Genomic DNA, 8,603 nt, shown 5'->3' with positions numbered 1-8,603 from the left:
CAACAGTGAAAAAGGTATCAATTTACTATATTTTTTAATAAAACATCATACAGTAAAACATAAATTATCAGCATGCATCTCACACACTTATTTTCTGAAACTTTGTTTCATTTATATATGCTGTTCAATGGTTTGTCATGTCTGTTGAAAAGCCACATGAATATTTCCCTATAACAAACTACATTTCAATTAAAAAATTTTCCCTTGTGAGGTACTCCTAATTAAAAACCACTTTTCCTGTGAATCTGTAGTAAATTAAACTCATTAACATGAGTTCATATATTGTAACTGAACTCTCTGAGTATCTTAACTATTTGAGTAGCTTCTCATAAAAAAAAGTCAAAACTCACCATCACAACATATTATGTCTATCTTTGTGAGTGTGTCCATAAAGTATCAAGCCATGTAATATAAAAAATAGAGACATTTATTGAAGAAGATACAAGAACATTGTACATGGGACAATGACACCTCAGTCCCCCTCAAAGTAGGCACCTTGGGACCTCATACAGTTCTCCCAATTGCTATCAGCTGCCCCATCATATTTTCTTGAACCTCATTGACAGCCTGAAATCTCATCCCTTTCAAACCTGATTTTAGCTTTGGGAAAAACCAGAAGTCACAGGGCACCAAATCTGGGCTGTAGCAGGACTGAGTCACCTGGGTGATTTGATGTTTCACTAAAAAACTTTGCAGAAGACATGATGCATGATCAGGCATGTTGTCGTGATGAAGCTGAATCATCTGAATAGTTTCCATGGAGGAATATTCTTAACACAAAATTTCATGCAGATTCGTTGCTCTGCTCGCTGAGTCATTTTGAATGTGATCACCACACAATACACACACTCACTCAATTTTGTCTATTGCCCCCACTGACTGGTACAGTGAAGTCATCATTATTCATGCAAGTGCATTCCAGTCCACTCTCCTTGGCTGTCAGGTTACATTGATGTTATGTGAACTGTTTTCATTATGTTAACCATGCTGGATGATTCCCAGACAGACCTCATATATATATATATATATGTGTGTGTGTGTGTGTGTGTGTGTGTGTATACATATACATATATATATCACTTATTTTATATGTGTACATACCATATATGCATATTCTGCACATAGTATATATTTATAGTATATAATTATAATGTTATTTATCACATGCATATTATTATGTACATATTATACACATTAGAATGCTAAAAACAAGTAAAACAGAGATTGAAGTCATTAATAAGTGATATTCTAAAGAAACGTGGTCAGCAACGCCATGTAACTAGCCCTCTGCTGTTCAGAACTGGGACTGCAGGCCTGGAAGAGCTGGGTTACCAAATACATAAAAGAAAACTCCGTTTTAGGGTGTGTTGGGTCAAGAGATAATAGAGTAGGCTAGAAAAACATGTATAAAACAGAGCTTTTGTTGTTTGCTTACTTTTCACTTTTTTGCTTTTTGTAGCCTTATTGGGATGTATGTAACTGACATACATTAGATCGCACATTAAGGGTACCACCTGATAGACGCTGCATGTGTAAGCCATGAAACCTCAGCAGTCACGATAATGATTGCATTCATCACCTCCAAAGTTGTAATAACTGTTTAGCGTCCTCGTATACTACTTCTTTCATCTCTACACAGGTCTGTTTCTATTAGTTTATTTTTTAGTATATTATGGGTTGTGGTTTCTTCCTCTAAATATTGAGTATTATCTCATTGTATGGCAAACATAAGTTTTATCTTACTGCACCAGGGAGTGGTTTTCTATTCCCTTAAACACTCTTGAGCATCATTCTAGGAAGCAGGCACACTCCTTGGAACTAGTATGATCCTTTCGAAAAAGACTTCTTTCATTTATTAGTTGAGTCCAGAGAGGTGTTCAGTTAAGAAGAACTAATTGTCCCCAACTACTGAGATAGTACCCTTCTGAGTACTCTAACCAGTGTAGAGTTGCTGTCCACGCTGGAAATTAAAGTGTTCCCCTCCAGTGAGAAAGTTAATTTTCTTGCCCCCTGTGAGCTCTGAGGAGCATCCCTCTGGTTTTTGGTTTTGTTTGTTTATTTTTTCGGGTGCTTTACACAGTCTCAGGTTTTCTTACATTTATGTGTCAGTTACTTTTCAACCTAAAACTTGGAGAAGACTCTTAAAATCTTAGGAGCTGTTTCTTTTGGAAGCTCGTTCCTGTCAGGCACTCTGTCCTAGGAACTGGAGCAGCCTTTGCCTTCTCAGTCATCTACTTCTGTTTTCTAAACTCAGAGAGGTAGGTTGCCAGGCGTTACCTGGTTTTTCCCTGAACAGTATAGATTGGAAAAATCTCTCCAAACCACAATTCAAACCATAGCTCCCACTGAGTCTGTTTCCCCTCTCACAGAAATCACTGCCCTGATGTCCAATTAATGAAAAGTGTTGTTTTACGCATTTCACTTAATTTATGAATTATTTTATAAAAGAGTGAAAAATCAAATATCTATTATATTCTTCTAAGCTTAAAGCAGAAACCCTCACCAATGTAAATTTTTTTTCAGAGTTCTGATTTGTTTTTCTGTAGACAGTGCAATGTACAGTCTTTCATATCTTCCTATGAAATCTTCAGTGAAATTAATCAGTTACTATAAACTGTTGGTGGCAAATTTATTTTGACAATGTATAGAAACCCTTAGTCCTATGTCAATAACTAGGAAGTGGACACAAACTTCAAATGGTGAAGAAATTTTCCTTGTTTGTATATCTCTAGAATCTACAAACTTATGTACACATAGAAAGCACATATAAAATAACTGCTGCATAATGTTATGGCTAAGAACTAAATATACCAATGTAGATATATAATCTTAAGTTATCACAATGGTATAGATTTCTAAATACAACTTGTCATTAAGATCTACAACAATGATAAATTTTAAATGATAGAATTTATTATAGAAAAAATGTATTATTAAAATTAAGGGTGTGAATGTTTTGCAGCTTCATGGAAAAAAGTTACTATTTACAAAAGGTAAAAATACACAGAATATAAAAATATTTTTGATACTATGTTAAAGTACATGTGGACATGAATAACAATTAGAAAGGAATTTAGAATAATGAAAACTACTGATTTGTCAAGGTGCATAGATGGTGAACAATTCTTTATACTCAAATAGGTATTAGAGACTCAGCTGCTATTTAAAAAGGCAGTGTGCACTTCAAATTGTTATATATTATATACACTATAATTTTATAGAGCTAGGTTGAATTTGGATCTTTTTTCCAAATATAGAAAATTAGTTTTCACTCCTGAAAGTCTCTTTCAAATTCATTGCTTACATATGAAACTAAATATTAATTTTCAAGGCTATATAAAACTATTCATATTAGTAACTCAAGGGTGTTTTAATTTACATACATGCTGGTGGCATAAGCTACACTGTAATAAATTGCTACTATGTTGTATGGTTAGATTTTGAAGGCTTTGAAATCCTTCCTTTACGCTCCTATTTCATCATGTACACTGACAGTAGCTTCAGAATTGCTTAAGTGTAGAAACCAAATGAGACCAGAAAAGCCCCCCATTACTCACACGAATGGGCTGCTGAAGTGACAGAATTAGGACTCATTTAAATATAACGCGCACCTGGTTTCCAGTGAAGGAAGTGTGAGCCTTCCTGACAACAGGACATTACCATTACCTAAGGGAGGAGTGAGCTCTAGGTCACCAAGCTAGATCTTGAAAAAGAAAGCGCACTTATTTGAGGAACAAATAGCTAAACGGGCAAACAGAAACACAAACACACATATATCCACACACATTTGCACCACTATTCCAACTTACAATATACACACATACGCACATAACACATAGGTTTCCAAGAGCAAAATAAAACCCCTAATGGCTAACCTAATCTCCTAAGGATCTAAAATGCAAATCAATTTGCAAATGACTAATTTATGAGATAAATATATCATTTCTGCATATAACTTCTAAACCAGAAAATAAAGCAAACGATAACATAATGAAGAAATTCCTAAATCACACACATATACACACATGCCCACACATTTAAAACAAAGGGAAGATGGCATAGCCTAAGAGATTAAAATAAATATCTTTCCAATTAAAATCACACATGGTAATATAATAAAGTCTAGTAATAGTGAGCACAATCCAGCTAAAGAAATATTACACAATTCAGCATAGTATATTTGATTAAGAAAACTCATTTATGTGGATACTTAATGTCTATAAAACATATAAATATCTTAATGTTAAATATATATGTTCTCTCCTTTGCTTTAAATAACATCCACATGACCCCTGTTTCTTTTGTAACATTGAAACACTCTGGCCTTCTATTCCTATTAAAATTCTTTTTTTTGAACTTACTCCACAATATATACATATATTTCTGTCAGTATCCTTAAGTTGTAAAAGATTGAGTAAAGTTAGATTTCTGAGAAACCAACAAGGACATATTATTATAGTTTTACCTTTATCATGTAGTGTAGTTTCCTAGAAATACTATAGTTAATGTTGAACTCTAAGTGCATGTGGCAAGTAAATATGAACTTGAGAGGTCTTTTCATGAATATTTATTGTGTTTTAAGGAGAATCCTCATTCTTGCTTTTATAGAAGGATTTAAGTAAGAATTGGTAAAATTGCATAACACAAATAGAGGTGTACAGGGACATAGAATTGCTAAGTGCGACCTTTGGTCTATCCTCACAATGTAGGCAAAGCTGTTCTTCAGGATGCCCCTTAGTGATGACTAATTCCATCAATTAATATTTTGAACGCCTATTAAATTCTAAGAATTCTTCTTGTGTGCACATGACCAGTGTCTTCTGTGGAAAAATAAGAATGTCTCTAAGGTAATTACATTGGATCTATTTGCTTTTCATTCAGAACACAAATGCAAAACAGGCAATGTTATTTTATATCTTGACCATCTGTAGGCTGCTTTTCATTTTAGAATTTTAAAGAAATTAATTTAGTTATTAGGTGCTTACTACAGAAAACTGATAGCTGTGTGGTCTTGCATAAATTAGTGAAACTTTTCTTCTTTTTATATAACTTCATAGAGATATTAAGAAAAATAGCCCTGGCTGTTGTAGCTCAGTGGATTGAGTGCAGGCCTGAGAACCATAGGATCGTGGTTCGATTCCCAGTCAGGGCACATGCCTGGGTTGCAGGCCAGTTCCCAGCAGGGGTCACATGAGAGGCAACCATACATTGATGTTTCTCTCCCTCTCTCGTTCCCTTCCCCTCTAAATATAAATAAATACAATCTTAAAAAAATAGTAGGTGTTCTTAGGAGTCTCCTATTTACCTCTGGTTCCCATTGTTTAAAAAATAAAAAATAAATAAAAAATAAATACATTAATATATATAAGTACATACTTCTATATTTATATAGTTATAATATAAATAAGTATATAAATACAATATTATATGTAAGTAAATATATGTACATGCACATAAAAGCTCTTAATAAATTATAGTTGTTATTTTTTCTCATTGTCAGGATCCAGTGGAATTATAGATGTGTAAACTAGCTATTAATATACAAAGGGGAATCCCCCAATGAGTCTGGAATTGTCTTCTGCAGGGCAGGCCCTTTATAGTATAGGCTTCCCCCTCTAGGGGAGTGTCCCAGAAACCCACTGTATCAGTGTATCACCTGGCACTGTTGTGAATTTTTGTAGGCTGCATTCAGCTGCAGTGAATTTTTTTGAAGACTCTTTCCACATGTTTGCCCATATCATGATGGGTGACTTACAAACGCACCTGCCTATACCACACTGAGTGTTCAGCAGTTTTTGATCAAGGACAGCATGACCCCTGTGTACTACCCTCTTTATTCACCCAATCTTACCCTGGGTGACATTTTTTTGTTTCCCCAGATAAAAAAGAATTCCTCAAGAGAAAACATTTTGCCCATGTGAAAGAGGTGAAACAAAAAATGGCAGAAGCACTAACAGGCATCAAAATCAATGAGTTCTGTGTTTTGTGCAGCGGGGAAAACTGTCTCTATAGGGTATTGCATCAAATGCAGAGTACTTTGAAGGTGACTGAAGTTTAAACATGTAAGAATAAATACACAATTTCCATAAATAAATGCCATTTTGGGGTCCCCCCACTCACTAATAAGTGTTTCAGAAAAGTCGTACACAGAGCTGTGGGAGCAATGACAGTGATGTGCAATAGAAACTAAGTGGATGGGTGGATGGCAAGCAGTAGGGTTGAGAAGCTTCCTGGAGAAAAAGATTTAACAGATAAACATTAAAGACAACGAGGAGTTAGTAAAGGAGATGGAGGTAGAGAGGGAGAAAAAGGTGGATCAGAAAAACCTTTTTCTTCAAAAGGAAGTGGAAGAAAGGGTATGACCAAGTCTCTTACGTGAGCTATGGTATATAGTATATACAAGAGAAGTGAATTAAAAGTTGAGTATGGTTGGAAAACACTGTGTACAACAGAGAAAGGGGAAGGTACAGAAAACAAATAAAGCTCTATCCTGAATTCCTTTGGGATTTGCATAACTTGAAAATCAGCACACTAGGGATACTTGAATTATTTACATTGGTTATTTTGTCAGTCACAGGCTTTAGAATCCATGCTTTCTCTAGTGGCATTGTCCTTAAGTTGAAATGAGACTTACATGATAATTCTGTAGCCCAAAACTATTCTTTCCAACCCTAACTGTACCGCAGAACTCCTAAAGTATACAAAACACCTAAATGTGTTAGTCCAGTCTTTATCTTTCCAAAATTCGGATAAAAGTTTGTCAGGACTTCACTAAATCACTAATATTGATATCTGAGGAATTATAATAACAGTGCTGGAAGAATGAAAAATGGTAAGTACTTTTAGTTTCAAAGAAAAAAACCCAAATATCAGATTTAGTCTTCAAGTCAATCCCAATAGAGCTGTTTAAGGTATACTAAATGACTCTCTAGAAAAATATTCACTGAGAATTTACACAGGTAAAAATAATATGTTTCTAAAGATAGAACTTATTGATTTCTTAATTAAGGTTAAGAGATAGTAAGACAATGAAAGCACAGTGAGTTGTATGTATGTGATATTTATAATGGTGTATTTGTAATTCAGGTGTTTAATAAAGTCTTACAAAAACATAACTGCTAGGCACATGATGGCTATTAAAAAATTTAGATCAATAATTTTCAGGAGGGCACTATCTAAAAGTTTCTATATTATGTGCAATTTCAAATTACAAAGAAGTTTCTCACAGCATTTGTATTTCCTTACCCTAGTTCTTCTCAATTTTTGTTACCTATGACCTGAACTAAAGTTTGGAAAGTATAGTAATCATATATGTAATTGTATTTTGACAGAAATACTTGTCTTAAAAAACAAAGTGCATTAAAATTAAATGATGAAGTCAGGATTCAATCAAATTTGCTAGTGTGAAAAAAGAGGTTGATACCAATAAAAATACATGTGAAATAGACCAATATAATATTCCACATTCAATTGAATAAATTAAGTGCATAAAGGAATTGCAAATTAGCAATTGTGCTTGTGAGCAGAAATGGAAATTGAAGTTGGGATTATTAAATCCTCAAGTTGACTATGTATTATAACAAAAACAGGTCTTCCATGCTAAATTAGTATTTAGAAGAAGGGCCATGATAATTTTATAATGACACTAATAATGCCTCACAATTTCATAAGTGCTATAGTAAAATTAACCTATGTAATCTTCATGACAACTTTATGAGGTATTATTATCTTCATTTTACAGATGAGAAAACAGGCACAGAGAAATTAGATAACAGCCCAAAGTCACACAGTTAATACTCAACAGGCAATTTGACTCTTAAGCAGGACACAACATTTTTAAAAGGTAAAAGTAACATTTAGGAATTACCTTTTATGGTTATAATATTATATGAGGAATTAAGACTTGAAATGGAGACAAAAGATTGTAAAACAAATTATTGAAGTTCATAATGTACTTCAAACTTTGAATAGCTTTCTTGGGAAAGAGGCTGGACTTCTTTCTATGGCTCCAAGGAAAAGCAAGGACACAAAAGACAATATATTTTTAACATAAATTGAAAACAAACTTTATAATGTACCAGCTGATGAGTTTTAATTAATGATGGATAAAACTGCAGAATTGCAAAGGTCAAGGGATGAAGTATAGATAATGGTTTCTTCAATAATAGCAAAAATATTTTGTACTGTATTTAATGTTTGTGAACATCTGTAATTGCCTTCCTTTACCTCTAAATGGGCAATGATGCAGTGGCCATCCATTATGGATTTAAAAGCTTATTACCAACATGCAATGCATTTCAAAAGAGACACTTATGTGCTCAAAAAGCCAATTAGGATGCTCTAAATGTAACATTTGCATATATCTACATCTAATTTTACTAGACATACTTTCAATTCCACTAATGAAGATAAAAAAGCTATACTCTTTTTTTCCCTTTAAAAAAATTACAGGGCAGAACAATTTTTATTTTATTCCATATCTCTTGTTATTGAGTTAACATCAAATCATTTCCCCTAAACAAACAAAACAATTTTATTTATTCTCTGTACTTTCCTCCCATATTCTGTGCTTAGCAACACATTAGGATGCCTATTTGGCTCTA

The sequence above is a fragment of the Sturnira hondurensis genome, unplaced genomic scaffold (assembly GCF_014824575.4).
Source record: "Sturnira hondurensis isolate 20B ecotype Veracruz unplaced genomic scaffold, ASM1482457v3 Scaffold0016684, whole genome shotgun sequence".
NCBI lineage: Eukaryota > Metazoa > Chordata > Mammalia > Chiroptera > Phyllostomidae > Sturnira > Sturnira hondurensis.
Note: the sequence above shows the minus strand (reverse complement) of the source record.